Here is a 15,002-nt window from a genome sequence, read left to right as displayed (position 1 = left end):
TTGTGTGTTGTCTGTACAGATTGTGTGTTGTCTGTACTGATTGTGTGTTGTGGGTAGAGGTGTATTGTGTGTTGTCTGTACATATTGTGTGTTGTCTGTACATATTGTGTGTTGTCTGTACAGACAATGTGTTGTCTGTACAGATTGTGTATTGTCTGTACAGATTGTGTGTTGTCTGTAGAGATTGTGTGTTGTCTGTACAGATAATGTATTGTCTTTACAGATGGTGTATTGTGGGTAGAGGTGTATTGTGTGTTGTCTGTACAAATAATGTGTTGTCTGTATAGATGATGTGTTGTCTGTATAGATGATGTGTTGTCTGTACAGATTGTGTGTTGTCTAAAGAGATTGTGTGTTGTCTGTACAGATTGTGTGTTGACTGTACAGATGGTGTGTTGTCTGTACATATTGTGTGTTGTCTTTACAGATTGTGTGTTGTCTGTACAGATTGTGTGTTGTCTGTACAGATGGTGTGTTGTCTGTACAGATGATGTGTTGTCTATAGAGATTGTGTGCTGTCTATAGAGATTGTGTGTTGTCTGTACAGATTGTGTGTTGTCTGTACAGATTGTGTGTTGTCTTTACAGATTGTGTGTTGTCTGTACAGATTGTGTGTTGTCTGTACAGATCGTGTGTTGTCTGTACAGATTGTGTGTTGTCTATAGAGATTGTGTGTTGTCTTACATTTTTTTTCGTTGTCTGTACAGATGTTGTGTTGTCTGTACAGATGGTGTGTTGTCTGTACAGATTGTGTGATAATTGTCTGTACAGATGGTGTGTTGTCTGTACAGATGGTGTGTTGTCTGTACAGATGGTGTGTTGTCTGTACAGATTGTGTGTTGTCTGTACAGATGGTGTGTTGTCTGTACAGATTGTGTGTTGTCTGTACAGATGGTGTGTTGTCTGTACAGATGATGTGTTGTCTATAGAGATTGTGTGCTGTCTATAGAGATTGTGTGTTGTCTGTACAGATTGTGTGTTGTCTGTACAGATGGTGTGTTGTCTGTACAGATAGTGTGTTGTCTGTACAGATGGTGTGTTGTCTGTACAGATGGTGTGTTGTCTGTACAGATTGTGTGTTGTCTGTACAGATTGTGTGTTGTCTGTACAGATTGTGTGTTGTCTATAGAGATTGTGTGTTGTCTGTACAGATGGTGTGTTGTCTGTACAGATGGTGTGTTGTCTGGTGTGTTGTCTGTACAGATCGTGTGTTGTCTGTACAGATTGTGTGTTGTCTAGAGATTGTGTGGTGTCTGTACAGATTGTGTGTTGTCTGTACAGATGGTGTGTTGTCTGTACAGATCGTGTGTTGTCTATAGAGATTGTGTGGTGTCTGTACAGATTGTGTGTTGTCTGTACAGATGGTGTGTTGTCTGTACAGATTGTGTGTTGTCTATAGAGATTGTGTGGTGTCTGTACAGATTGTGTGTTGTCTGTACAGATCGTGTGTTGTCTGTACAGATTGTGTGTTTTCTGTTGAGGTGTATTGTGTGCTGTGGTAGTTTGTATGCATGATGCACTTAGTTACTTGTAAGGTTAATGCAGCTGTAGGAGGGGTAGGGTCAGCAGTATGTTTTATGGCAGAAGGTCACCTGTAGGATTGAAGGCAAACATGAAACAAGCTCATTAACGTTAGCAGTACAAAAGTAGAGTACATCCTCACAGGCTGAAACCCATGTGTGTACTCTTGGACAATTTTTGAATGGTGGCCTGTATTGAATGGATTGTTGGGAGGGGGTTACTGAGGTTTGAGGAAAAGGGGGTTCCTGAGGGTGAGGGGGTTGGGGATGTGCCTGTATGTTGTGTCCTGTATCCCACCTGTATGTTATGTCCTGTATGGTATTGTAATCCCCCTGTATGTTTTGTCCTGTATGATATTGTAATCCCCCCGTATGTTATGTCCTGTATGGTGTTGTAATGCCCCCTGTATGTTTTGTCCTGTATGGTGTTGTAATCCCCCCTGTATGTTATGTCCTGTATGGTTTTGTAATCCCCCCGTATGTTTTGTCCTGTATGATATTGTAATCCCCCCGTATGTTATGTCCTGTATGGTGTTGTAATGCTCCCTGTATGTTTTGCTATAATGTCACCGTCTCTGTTTTATAGATTGTGTATGGTGATCCATTGATGCCACTGAAGTGACAGTTTGATTGGGACCAAGTGTGATTATAAGTGGCATTGTTGGCTGAGGACAGAAGGTAAGGACATAAGATGTTTACATGTTGTCTAATCAGATGAGGAGTGGAGACATTCACTCATACCCTATAGTACTGTAACATCATAATCAGATGAGGAGTGGAGACGATTCACTCATACCCTATAGTACTGTAACATCGTAATCAGATGAGGAGTGGAGACGATTCACTCATACCCTATAGTACTGTAACATCATAATCAGATGAGGAGTGGAGACGATTCACTCACATACCCTATAGTACAGTAACATCGTAATCAGATGAGGAGTGGAGACGATTCACTCATACCCTATAGTACTGTAACATCGTAATCAGATGAGAGTGGAGACGATTCACTCATACCCTATAGTACTGTAACATCATAATCAGATGAGGAGTGGAGACGATTCACTCATACCCTATAGTACTGTAACATCGTAATCAGATGAGGAGTGGAGACGATTCACTCATACCCTATAGTACTGTAACATCGTAATCAGATGAGGAGTGGAGACGATTCACTCATACCCTATAGTACTGTAACATCGTAATCAGATGAGGAGTGGAGACGATTCACTCATACCCTATAGTACTGTAACATCGTAATCAGATGAGGAGTGGAGACGATTCATCATAATCAGATGAGGAGTGGAGACGATTCACTCATACCCTATAGTACTGTAACATCATAATCAGATGAGGAGTGGAGACGATTCATCATAATCAGATGAGGAGTGGAGACGATTCACTCATACCCTATAGTACAGTAACATCATAATCAGATGAGGAGTGGAGACGATTCACTCACATACCCTATAGTACAGTAACATCATAATCAGATGAGGAGTGGAGACGATTCACTCATACCCTATAGTACAGTAACATCATAATCAGATGAGGAGTGGAGACGATTCACTCATACCCTATAGTACTGTAACATCGTAATCAGATGAGGAGTGGAGACGATTCACTCATACCTTATAGTACAGTAACATCATAATCAGATGAGGAGTGGAGACGATTCACTCATACCCTATAGTACTGTAACATCGTAATCAGATGAGGAGTGGAGACGATTCACTCATACCCTATAGTACTGTAACATCGTAATCAGATGAGGAGTGGAGACGATTCACTCATACCCTATAGTACTGTAACATCGTAATCAGATGAGGGGTGGAGACGATTCACTCATACCCTATAGTACTGTAACATCATAATCAGATGAGGAGTGGAGACGATTCACTCATACCCTATAGTACTGTAACATCATAATCAGATGAGGAGTGGAGACGATTCACTCATACCCTATAGTACTGTAACATCATAATCAGATGAGGAGTGGAGACGATTCACTCATACCCTATAGTACTGTAACATCATAATCAGATGAGGAGTGGAGACGATTCACTCATACCCTATAGTACTGTAACATCGTAATCAGATGAGGAGTGGAGACGATTCACTCACATACCCTATAAGTACAGTAACATCATAATCAGGTGAGGCTAGCATACGCTGCCGTTGACCGCTGCCCATTGACCGAACTAATCACTCCTACTCGCCAAGCACCAAACCTAATTGTCAGCTGGCAAAAGTCACAATGGCTACTGATTCCGATGATTTAAATTATCCACGGTCTGGTCCGTTTGTCTTGTTCACACTAATAGTGTAACTAAGCACTTTGTTGATGGAGCGTGTTGGTACTATGAATAACTTCCACATCAGAACACTTGATTGAGTGTAAGGATATACTACAATGCCTTTTGCTCTTGTATATCTCTTGTAGAACATCAGAGCACTACAAGATTGTTGTTTCATTAATAAAGTGTGTACCCCCAAACAACCCCCTTTTATACTGCCACTAGATGGGCTCGTTATATGTACCTGTAATTGATGGCTGTGTTTGGTACCTATTAGACAGTGACATGGTTCTATTGTAGTCTAGGATCACATGTTGTACGGGTGTGAAATGATCATATGGTAAAGATTTGTATGTTTTTCTTATTGGTACTTGGTAGAATGTTTTTCAGTATAACATACCAAAGTGATGTTATATAATGTAGGTATAGATAATCAGACCTTGTTGCATGATCGATACACACATTTACAATGGTGATAGGGTGTACACTGAGATACACACAGTTATAGGGTGTACAGTCAGATACTGTTAACGGTACACACAACGGTTATAGGGTGTACACTCAAATACACACAGTAATAGGGTGTACACTCGGATACACACAGTAATAGGGTGTACAGTCAGATACATACAGTTATAGGGTGTACACTCAGATACACACAACGGTTATAGGGTGTACAGTCAGATACACACAGTTATAGGATGTACACTCAGATACACACAGTAATAGGATGTACAGTCAGATACACACAGTAATAGGGTGTACACTCAGATACACACAGTAATAGGGTGTACAGTGGTGATAGGGTGTACAGTCAGATACACACAGTAATAGGGTGTACAGTCTGATACTGTTAATGGTACACACAACGGTTATAGGGTGTACAGTCAGATACACACAGTTATAGGGTGTACAGTCTGATACTGTTAATGGTACACACAACGGTTATAGGGTGTACAGTCAGATACACACAGTTATAGGGTGTACAGTCAGATACTGTTAACGATACACACAACGGTTATAGGGTGTACAGTCTGATACTGTTAATGGTACACACAACGGTTATAGGGTGTACAGTCAGATACACACAGTAATAGGGTGTACACTCAGATACACACAACGGTTATAGGGTGTACAGTCAGATACTGTTAATGGTGCACACAACGGTTATAGGGTGTACAGTCAGATACTGTTAACGGTACACATAACGGTTATAGGGTGTACAGTCAGATACTGTTAACGGTACACACAATGGTTATAGGGTGTACAGTCAGATACTGTTAACGGTACACACAATGGTTATAGGGTGTACAGTCAGATACTGTTAACGGTTATAGGGTGTACAGTCAGATACTGTTAACGGTACACACAACGGTTATAGGGTGTACAGTCTGATACTGTTAATGGTACACACAATGGTTATAGGGTGTACAGTCAGATACACACAGTAATAGGGTGTACAGTCAGATACTGTTAACGGTTATAGGGTGTACAGTCAGATACTGTTAACGGTACACACAATGGTTATAGGGTGTACAGTCAGATACTGTTAATGGTACACACAATGGTTATAGGGTGTACAGTCAGATACTGTTAACGATACACACAATGGTTATAGGGTGTACAGTCAGATACTGTTAATGGTACACACAACGGTTCTAGGGTGTACAGTCAGATACTGTTAACGGTTATAGGGTGTACAGTCAGATACTGTTAACGGTACACACAACGGTTATAGGGTGTACAGTCAGATACACACAACGGTTATAGGGTGTACAGTCAGATACTGTTAACGGTTTAGGGTGTACAGTCAGATACTGTTAACGGTACACACAACGGTTATAGGGTGTACAGTCAGATACACACAACGGTTATAGGGTGTACAGTCAGATACTGTTAACGGTACACACAATGATAATAGGTTGTACATTCTGATATATATGTTGATAAATCAACTTCTGAATCAATAATACTTTCTCTTCATACTTATGGGACTGATTTCAAATGCCTTTCATTCTTCAGTTCTATCCTAGCTATAATCTGACAGAAGATCGTGGGAGAGCAATCACTCATGTGTATAGTTTTATCTCCAATTCACTTGATTGATGAAAACGCATTCTTATTCTGAATTAAAGATGTATAATAGAAACCAGTGTCTTCTATTTTACAGAATTAATGATGTATAATAGAAGCCATACTGTTTTACCATAATCACCCAAACTTACAGATCCTGAGCTGCGGATCCTGGGTGGTGGTAGATAGAATAAGGTATCGGTGCCATTTTGTCTTATTTTGTCTGAAGGAGGCTGCATCATGGTGTCTAGTGAAATTGGAGTGCCAGATATTTTCCTAGACTGGCCAGCCAGACCCTAAGTTCTTTTTCTTAAGAATTGTCAAGCTAAATTCTAATACTAGATTATCTCCCCCTAGTTTGAAGCTTAGGATCAGACATATCCTAGAGACCAAATTCATGAAGCTGAATTTTATTTATAATTTCAATATTCTAGAGACAGGGGGCCAGTCTAATATTTTCCTTGCTCTATGTAGTTCATGGCAGCAGGTATAGAAATGGGTGGTGGTTATAGAAATAGGTTTGTCCATCCATCTGTCCGTCTGTCTATCTGTCCATCCATAGGGGTCAAGAAGTTACACCTATATGTGCTCTACTGTTTACATGTTTCTGATGCTGACTACATTTCCTGCTTCAGTAGATAAAATGTAGGTTAGAACATTTTGTATGATTCAAACTGTTTAATTATTGGTACTGGTCAGGGATAAAGTCTAATGGTGATTCAGGCTGCATATGGCAAAGTCTTATCCATATCTGGTTAGTTATTGGTACTGAGCAGGGATAAAGTCTAACGGTGATTCAGACTGGCTAGGTGAAGAAGTCTTGTCCATATCTGGTTAGTTATTGGTACTGAGCAGGGATAAAGTCTAACGGTGATTCAGACTGGCTAGGTGAAGAAGTCTTGTCCATATCTGGTTAGTTATTGGTACTGAGAATGGGTAAAGTCTAATGGTGATTCAGGCTGGCTAGGTGAAGAAGTCTTGTCCATATCTGGTTAGTTATTGGTACTGAGAATGGATAAAGCCTAATGGTGATTCAGGCTGGCTAGGTGAAGAAGTCTTGTCCATATCTGGTTAGTTATTGGTACTGAGCAGGGATAAAGCCTAACGGTGATTCAGGCTGGCTAGGTGAAGAAGTCTTGTCCATATCTGGTTAGTTATTGGTACTGAGCAGGGATAAAGTCTAACGGTGATTCAGACTGGCTAGGTGAAGAAGTCTTGTCCATATCTGGTTAGTTATTGGTACTGAGAATGGATAAAGCCTAATGGTGATTCAGGCTGGCTAGGTGAAGAAGTCTTGTCCATATCTGGTTAGTTATTGGTACTGAGCAGGGATAACGTCTAACGGTGATTCAGACTGGCTAGGTGAAGAAGTCTTGTCCATATCTGGTTAGTTATTGGTACTGAGAATGGATAAAGCCTAATGGTGATTCAGGCTGGCTAGGTGAAGAAGTCTTGTCCATATCTGGTTAGTTATTGGTACTGAGCAGGGATAAAGCCTAACGGTGATTCAGGCTGGCTAGGTGAAGAAGTCTTGTCCATATCTGGTTAGTTATTGGTACTGAGCAGGGATAAAGTCTAACGGTGATTCAGACTGGCTAGGTGAAGAAGTCTTGTCCATATCTGGTTAGTTATTGGTACTGAGAATGGGTAAAGTCTAATGGTGATTCAGGCTGGCTAGGTGAAGAAGTCTTGTCCATATCTGGTTAGTTATTGGTACTGAGCAGGGATAACGTCTAACGGTGATTCAGACTGGCTAGGTGAAGAAGTCTTGTCCATATCTGGTTAGTTATTGGTACTGAGAATGGATAAAGCCTAATGGTGATTCAGGCTGGCTAGGTGAAGAAGTCTTGTCCATATCTGGTTAGTTATTGGTACTGAGCAGGGATAAAGCCTAACAGTGATTCAGGCTGGCTAGGTGAAGAAGTCTTGTCCATATCTGGTTAGTTATTGGTACTGAGCAGGGATAAAGCCTAACGGTGATTCAGGCTGGCTAGGTGAAGAAGTCTTGTCCATATCTGGTTAGTTATTGGTACTGAGCAGGGATAAAGTCTAACGGTGATTCAGGCTGGCAAAGTCTTGACCGTACCTGGTTAGTTATTGGTAACAGCCTATTGGTGATTCAGGCTGGCTAGGTGAAGAAATCTTGTCCATATCTGGTTAATTATTGGTACTGAGCAGGGATAAAGTCTAACGGTGATTCAGGCTGGCTAGGTGAAGAAGTCTTGTCCATATCTGGTTAATTATTGGTACTGACCAGGAATAAAGTCTAACGGTGATTCAGGCTGGCTAGGTGAAGAAGTCTTGTCCATATCTGGTTAATTATTGGTAACAGCCTATTGGTGATTCAGACTGGCTAGGTGAAGAAGTCTTATTCCTATCTTGGTGTTTATAAATACCATATTGATTAACCTCACAACACATACAATTTCTGTTGGCATCTTCAAATAAATATAGCATTACTAAGAATTAACGGCTTTGACACTGTGCCATTCAATTGTATATTAAGTTGCCTTCCAGTTAATGTATATTATCTTTTATTTGTCTGCCGAGCAGGGGTAGGAAGAAGGCATCTCTGTGTAACACTGTTATGAAGAGAAGGCACATTAGATTTATTACGGTACCTTCAGTTGCTTTGTGCTGATCGATCAAAACAACTGTTGATTTAATAGTGTACTAACGGAAAATATAAAACTGGAAATATCTATTTCATAAAAATGCCATATTTGTATCTAGGTTTTTTGCTTGATCAATCAAAAGGATTTCCACGTTTAGATCATACAGCGTGGCCGACAGTGAGGTCCTATGATGAGGAAGGGCAGCGTGATCCTAGGTATAATAGTATTATTTTATATCTGTGTATTTTACAGGATTCTCCATGATAAAAGGTGCACCTTGTTTACAGTTCTAGGGCACTGTTCATCACTTACAGAAATAGGTTTGTGTGGCCAATTAGGTTTGGTATCTCAGAGTTTATGTTAAAATCATTTCTGGAATTTTCATCTCTTCAGATGAATTAAAGAATATATAAGGGGCCAATGTCCAGTACATCAGCTAGTGGGATCTGGCCCTCACAAAGATAGCAAGCCATGAGCTTACTGTCGGTCCATGAATGATGATGAGGCTGGCTCACAAATATACTTGCTATTTATTCCAAACATAAGTTTGGTCCATGCATGACGGTGCTCTGAGTTGTGTGTTGATGGGAGTGTGATGTACTGTAACAGGACGTGTGGTGAAGTGACTCTGTCTGTCACATAACTCTGGTTCATACATCAGTACAGAAGGACATGAGCACCATATATAATTCTATGCTAACTGGAAGTACAAATCAAGGTTTGACATACTTTCAAATTAAAAATAAAAGGTCAAACTTTGTGATTTCAATCTCTGATAACAGAAGGACTCTGCAAGCTTGAATCGAAGTAAAAAAAAACGGTCTGATGGTACAGACTATATATAAAATATACTTAGTTATCTTGAATCAAAGTAAAAAAAACGGTCTGATGGTACAGACTAGATATAAAATATACTTAGTTATCTTGAATCAAAGTAAAAAACCAGTGTGATGGTACAGACTATATATAAAATATACTTATATTTACAGACTATATATAAAATATACTTAGTTTTCTTGAATCAAAGTAAAAAAACCAGTGTGATGGTACAGACTATATATAAAATATACTTAGTTACAGACTATATATAAAATATACTTAGTTATCTTGACTATATATAAAATATACTTAGTTATCTTGAATCAAAGTAAAAAACCCAGTGTGATGGTACAGACTATATATAAAATATACTTAGTTATCTTGAATCAAAGTAAAAACCAGTGTGATGGTACAGACTATATATAAAATATACTTAGTTACAGACTATATATAAAATATACTTAGTTATCTTGACTATATATAAAATATACTTAGTTATCTTGAATACTAAGGATATCTTGAAGCTGGATCCAAGTGACTTCACGAAAATGAAGTTTAACTGTCAATTTTTCAGCTTGTTACATTTAAGTGATTTATGTACTAAATGATGCTGAAATATTGAAATGAAATAATGAGTATTAAAGTGTTTATAACTGCCCCCATAAGAGTATAGAATCTGCTTATTTTAATAGTATAATTTAATTCCACTTTCAAAATGTGGACCCTCACTAGGGGAATCCTATGTCAGTCTTGATACATGTACATTCTACATATCAGACTACAAAGTATTGACTATGCCAAGCCAGGCTCCCAAAATCTGTGGAATTACCTCATTAACCAAAAGAGTCTTCCTTCAAAATATGCAAAGGTTTTTTACCTACCAATGAAAATGTAACAGAGCTTGTTTGAATTACATGAACGGATGTGAATATTTATAGGTGTTAGAGTCCTACAAAAGTTATGTGAAAAATCAATAAATGCTATGTAGGCTACATTTGTGACTGTAGAAATGCCGTCTTCATAAATGAAAGTTTTATTTTTATTCTGGGTTCCCTGTTGGCAATACACATGCTGAAATAGATGTTAATTTCAAGTAACACTAGGAGCAACGAGTTTACGACAATTTAGTAGAATAGCTCACAAAATTTATGCCTTTTTCGTTGCTCATTGCCACAACTTCAACATGAATATGTTGTGTTTGTGTAGAAACCATGTCAACTGCTGACTGCTCTACAGCTTGGAAAATCAAATAAACTGAGGAAAGGTTACAATGTTCAGACAATGAGATATGTTACAATGTAGCTTTATACAGATTACTATACACTGAATGTGTTACAATGTAGCTTTATACAAACTACAGACCCTGAATGTGTTACAATGTAGCTTTATACAGATTACTATACACTGAATGTGTTACAATGTAGCTTTATACAGACTACAGGCCCTGAATGTGTTACAATGTAGCTTTATACAGATTACTATACACTGAATGTGTTACAATTTAGCTTTATACAGACTACAGACACTGAATGTGTAACAATGTAGCTTTATACAGATTACTATACACTGAATGTGTAACATTGTAGCTTTATACAAACCAAAGGCCCTGAATGTGTTACAATGTAGCCTTATACAGACTACAGGCCCTGAATGTGTTACAATATAGCCTTATATATATATACAAGCTACTAGACACTGAATGTGTTAGGATGTAGCCTTATACAGACTATAGGCACTGAATGTGTTACAATGTAGCATTATACAGACTACAGGCCCTGAATGTGTTAGGATGTAGCCTTATACAGACTATAGGCACTGAATGTGTTACGATCTAGCATTATACAGACTACAGACACTGAATGTGTTACGTACAATGTAGCATTATACAGACTACAGACACCGAATGTGTTACAATGTAGCCTTATACAGACTACAGGCCCTGAATGTGTTACAATATAGCCTTATACAGACAACAGGCCCTGAATGTGTTATAATGTAGCCTTATACAGACTACAGACCCTGAATGTGTTACAATGTAGCCTTATACAGACTACAGACCCTGAATGTGTTACAATGTAGCCTTATACAGACTACAGGCCCTGAATGTGTTACAATGTAGCCTTATACAGACTACAGGCCCTGAATGTGTTACAATGAAGCCTTATACAGACTACAGGCCCTGAATGTGTTATAATGTAGCCTTATACAGACTACAGGCCCTGAATGTGTTACAATGTAGCCTTATACAGACTACAGACACTGAATGTGTTACAATGTAGCCTTATACAGACTACAGGCCCTGAATGTGTTACAATATAGCCTTATACAGACTACAGGCCCTGAATGTGTTACAATGTAGCCTTATACAGACTACAGACACTGAATGTGTTACAATGTAGCCATATACAGACTACAGGCCCTGAATGTGTTACAATGTAGCCATATACAGACTACAGACACTGAATGTGTTACAATGTAGCCTTATACAGACTACAGGCCCTGAATGTGTTACAATGTAGCCTTATACAGACTACAGGCACTGAATGTGTTACAATGTAGCCTTATACAGACTACAGGCCCTCAATGTGTTACAATGTAGCCTTATACAGACTACAGGCACTGAATGTGTTACAATGTAGCCTTATACAGACTACAGGCACTCAATGTGTTACAATGTAGCCTTATACAGACTACAGGCCCTGAATGTGTTACAATATAGCCTTATACAGACTACAGGCCCTGAATGTGTTACAATATAGCCTTATACAGACTACAGGCCCTGAATGTGTTACAATGTAGCCTTATACAGACTACAGGCCCTGAATGTGTTACAATATAGCCTTATACAGACTACAGGCCCTGAATGTGTTACAATGTAGCTTTATACAGACTACAGGCCCTGAATGTGTTACAATATAGCCTTATACAGACTACAGGCCCTGAATGTGTTACAATATAGCCTTATACAGACTACAGGCCCTGAATGTGTTACGATGTAGCCTTATACAGACTACAGACACTGAATGTGTTACAATGTAGCCTTATACAGACTACAGACACTGAATGTGTTACAATGTAGCCTTATACAAACTACAGACCCTGAATGTGTTACAATGTAGCCATATACAGACTACAGACACTGAATGTGTTACAATGTAGCCTTATACAGACTACAGACACTGAATGTGTTACAATGTAGCCTTATACAGACTACAGACACTGAATGTGTTACAATATAGCCTTATACAGACTACAGGCCCTGAATGTGTTACAATATAGCCTTATACAGACAACAGGCCCTGAATGTGTTATAATGTAGCCTTATACAGACTACAGACACTGAATGTGTTACAATATAGCCTTATACAGACTACAGGCCCTGAATGTGTTACAATATAGCCTTATACAGACTACAGACACTGAATGTGTTACAATGTAGCCTTATACAGACTACAGGCCCTCAATGTGTTACGATGTAGCCTTATACAGACTACAGGCACTGAATGTGTTACGATGTAGCCTTATACAGACTACAGGCCCTCAATGTGTTACAATATAGCCTTATACAGACTACAGGCACTGAATGTGTTACGATGTAGCCTTATACAGACTACAGGCCCTCAATGTGTTACGATGTAGCCTTATACAGACTACAGGCCCTCAATGTGTTACGATGTAGCCTTATACAGACTACAGGCCCTCAATGTGTTACAGACTGTGGCCGTAAATGTTCAGCATCACTATGAATTTAGATGAGGTTTTATCATCAGTATAATAATAAAACAATGTATACAATTTTGGTAACAAAATCTTTAGGATTGTGATATACTCTCTCTGAAATACATGTATGATGTTCTATATATAGGCAGTGATGTCGACACTTCTTTTATTCTTTGTGCATGTACAGATAAGATTTGTTCAATCTTCCTCAAAATAACTTAATCACGACCCCATTTTACATTTGGCTCCATGTATTTGCATTTGTTCGTGGCCCGAAATTGAATGTTGTTCGATCTGAGGGGACCAGCATTGTGTTTACTGTGAGATAATATACAGGTGATGCATGTTTCTCTGCTGTTTCTATCAGATAAACTGGATAATGTAAGGACCTGAACATAGCCAGCCCACATGATGGAAATCTACATGGTGGCATGTTCTGTCAACCCTGTTGTCACGATCACTTTTTCAATGACAATTTTCCTGGCAATTCTATTGTTTTCTCCACTATAACAATAGCGCCATAACACTCTCATCTTCTCTAGAATGTCCAAATCAATGCAGTGTGTTTCTTGATAATTGTAGGAATCTTAAATAACTTTATTCCCTAATGTGTGGAATTAGTCATTTCCTTGGAGTAATCTGGCTTTGTCACATCATTAAGTGTTATATTTGTCAGACTAGTAAGAGATGTATATCGTGATCTTTAATTTGGATTTGTCACATCAGTCAGAAAGATATATTGTGACTTAGAATATATGTTGAAATAATTAAAAACATTAAATACAGATTCCAACATAGCATCAAGTTACTGTTTACTCAGTTTTAACCTTACCTTACTGTCTGTGACATTCAAAAGCCTTTAAAAGGCTGGAATTTATTTGGAAAAACCTATCTAGCAAGGACCTTACATGTCCGCCTACATGAGATACAAATTAGTCTGTTTTCATGGATTCTTCCGATACAGTTATAATATATATATAGGGTCTAGTAAGTAATAACGACGGTATAAACCAATATAGGTACTGGATTCTAACAAACAAATGTTGGATGCGTATTACTAGAAATAGATATATATATATAATGTAACAACCTGTCTGCCTTGTTTTTAAGATTCATTTGGTCAGCTATAAAGTAAGCTATTAAAATTTCAAGTACACAATCATGTTAAAACTTACTGTAAAGGGATAGTGATCTTCTGTTAGGTAGTCAGAAGTACAAGAGGAGTTAACTCTGTAGAAAGGGTCAATATAGTGAAAGGGGAGATAACTCGGAAGAAAGGTTCCATATAGTGAAAGGGGAGATAACTCTGTAGAAAGGGTCAATATAGTGAAAGGGGAGATAGCTCAGGAGAACGGATCAATAGTGAAAGGGGAGATAACTCGGGAGAACGGATCAATAGTTAAAGGGGAGATAGCTCGGGAGAACGGGCCAATATAGTGAAAGGGGAGATAACTCGGGAGAAAGGGTAAATAGTGAAAGGGGAGATAACTCGAGAGAAAGGGTCAATAGTGAAAGGGGAGATAACTCGAGAGAAAGGGTCAATAGTGAAAGGGGAGATAACTCGGGAGAACGGGCCAATATAGTGAAAGGGGAGATAACTCGGCAGAAAGGGTCAATAGTGAAAGGGGAGATAACTCGAGAGAAAGGGTCAATAGTGAAAGGGGAGATAACTCAGTGCTTAACAGTGGGTAAAGTTAAAAGGGAGAACTCCGTAGACAATGTAAGTATGGTTTGTTAAAGGGGAGAAAACAACCTCAAATTTGAAGACGAGATAATTCAGCAGCAATGGACTGTAAAGTTATAAAGCAAATTTGGTTTTGGTTTTACATTGGTTAATATGTTTTATCAACAACTGTGGTCACAGCCAGGTAGAAATGGTCAGTACTCTATAAGGAGAAATCTTTGTGAGGTTTTAGATGGTCGGTGATTAAATTGTTGAGTCATGAAGATGAAAGTCT

General features: G+C 38.7%; 1 protein-coding gene across 3 annotated transcripts in view; it reads left to right on the top strand.

The window, feature by feature from the left end:
• The window catches only part of LOC117325278 (neuronal calcium sensor 2-like), a 113,217-nt gene that overhangs the window by 61,308 nt on the left and 36,907 nt on the right, over positions 1 to 15,002 (top strand). For all 3 annotated transcript variants that reach the window (XM_033881391.1, XM_033881393.1, XM_033881390.1), the window contains one exon: positions 2,107 to 2,198. The gene's annotated coding sequence lies outside the window, so the exon portion shown is untranslated. The remainder of the gene's footprint in view (positions 1 to 2,106; positions 2,199 to 15,002) is intronic.

The sequence above is a fragment of the Pecten maximus genome, chromosome 4 (assembly GCF_902652985.1).
Source record: "Pecten maximus chromosome 4, xPecMax1.1, whole genome shotgun sequence".
Taxonomy (NCBI): Eukaryota; Metazoa; Mollusca; class Bivalvia; order Pectinida; family Pectinidae; genus Pecten; species Pecten maximus.
Note: the sequence above shows the minus strand (reverse complement) of the source record. Positions and strands in the feature narration are given on the sequence as shown.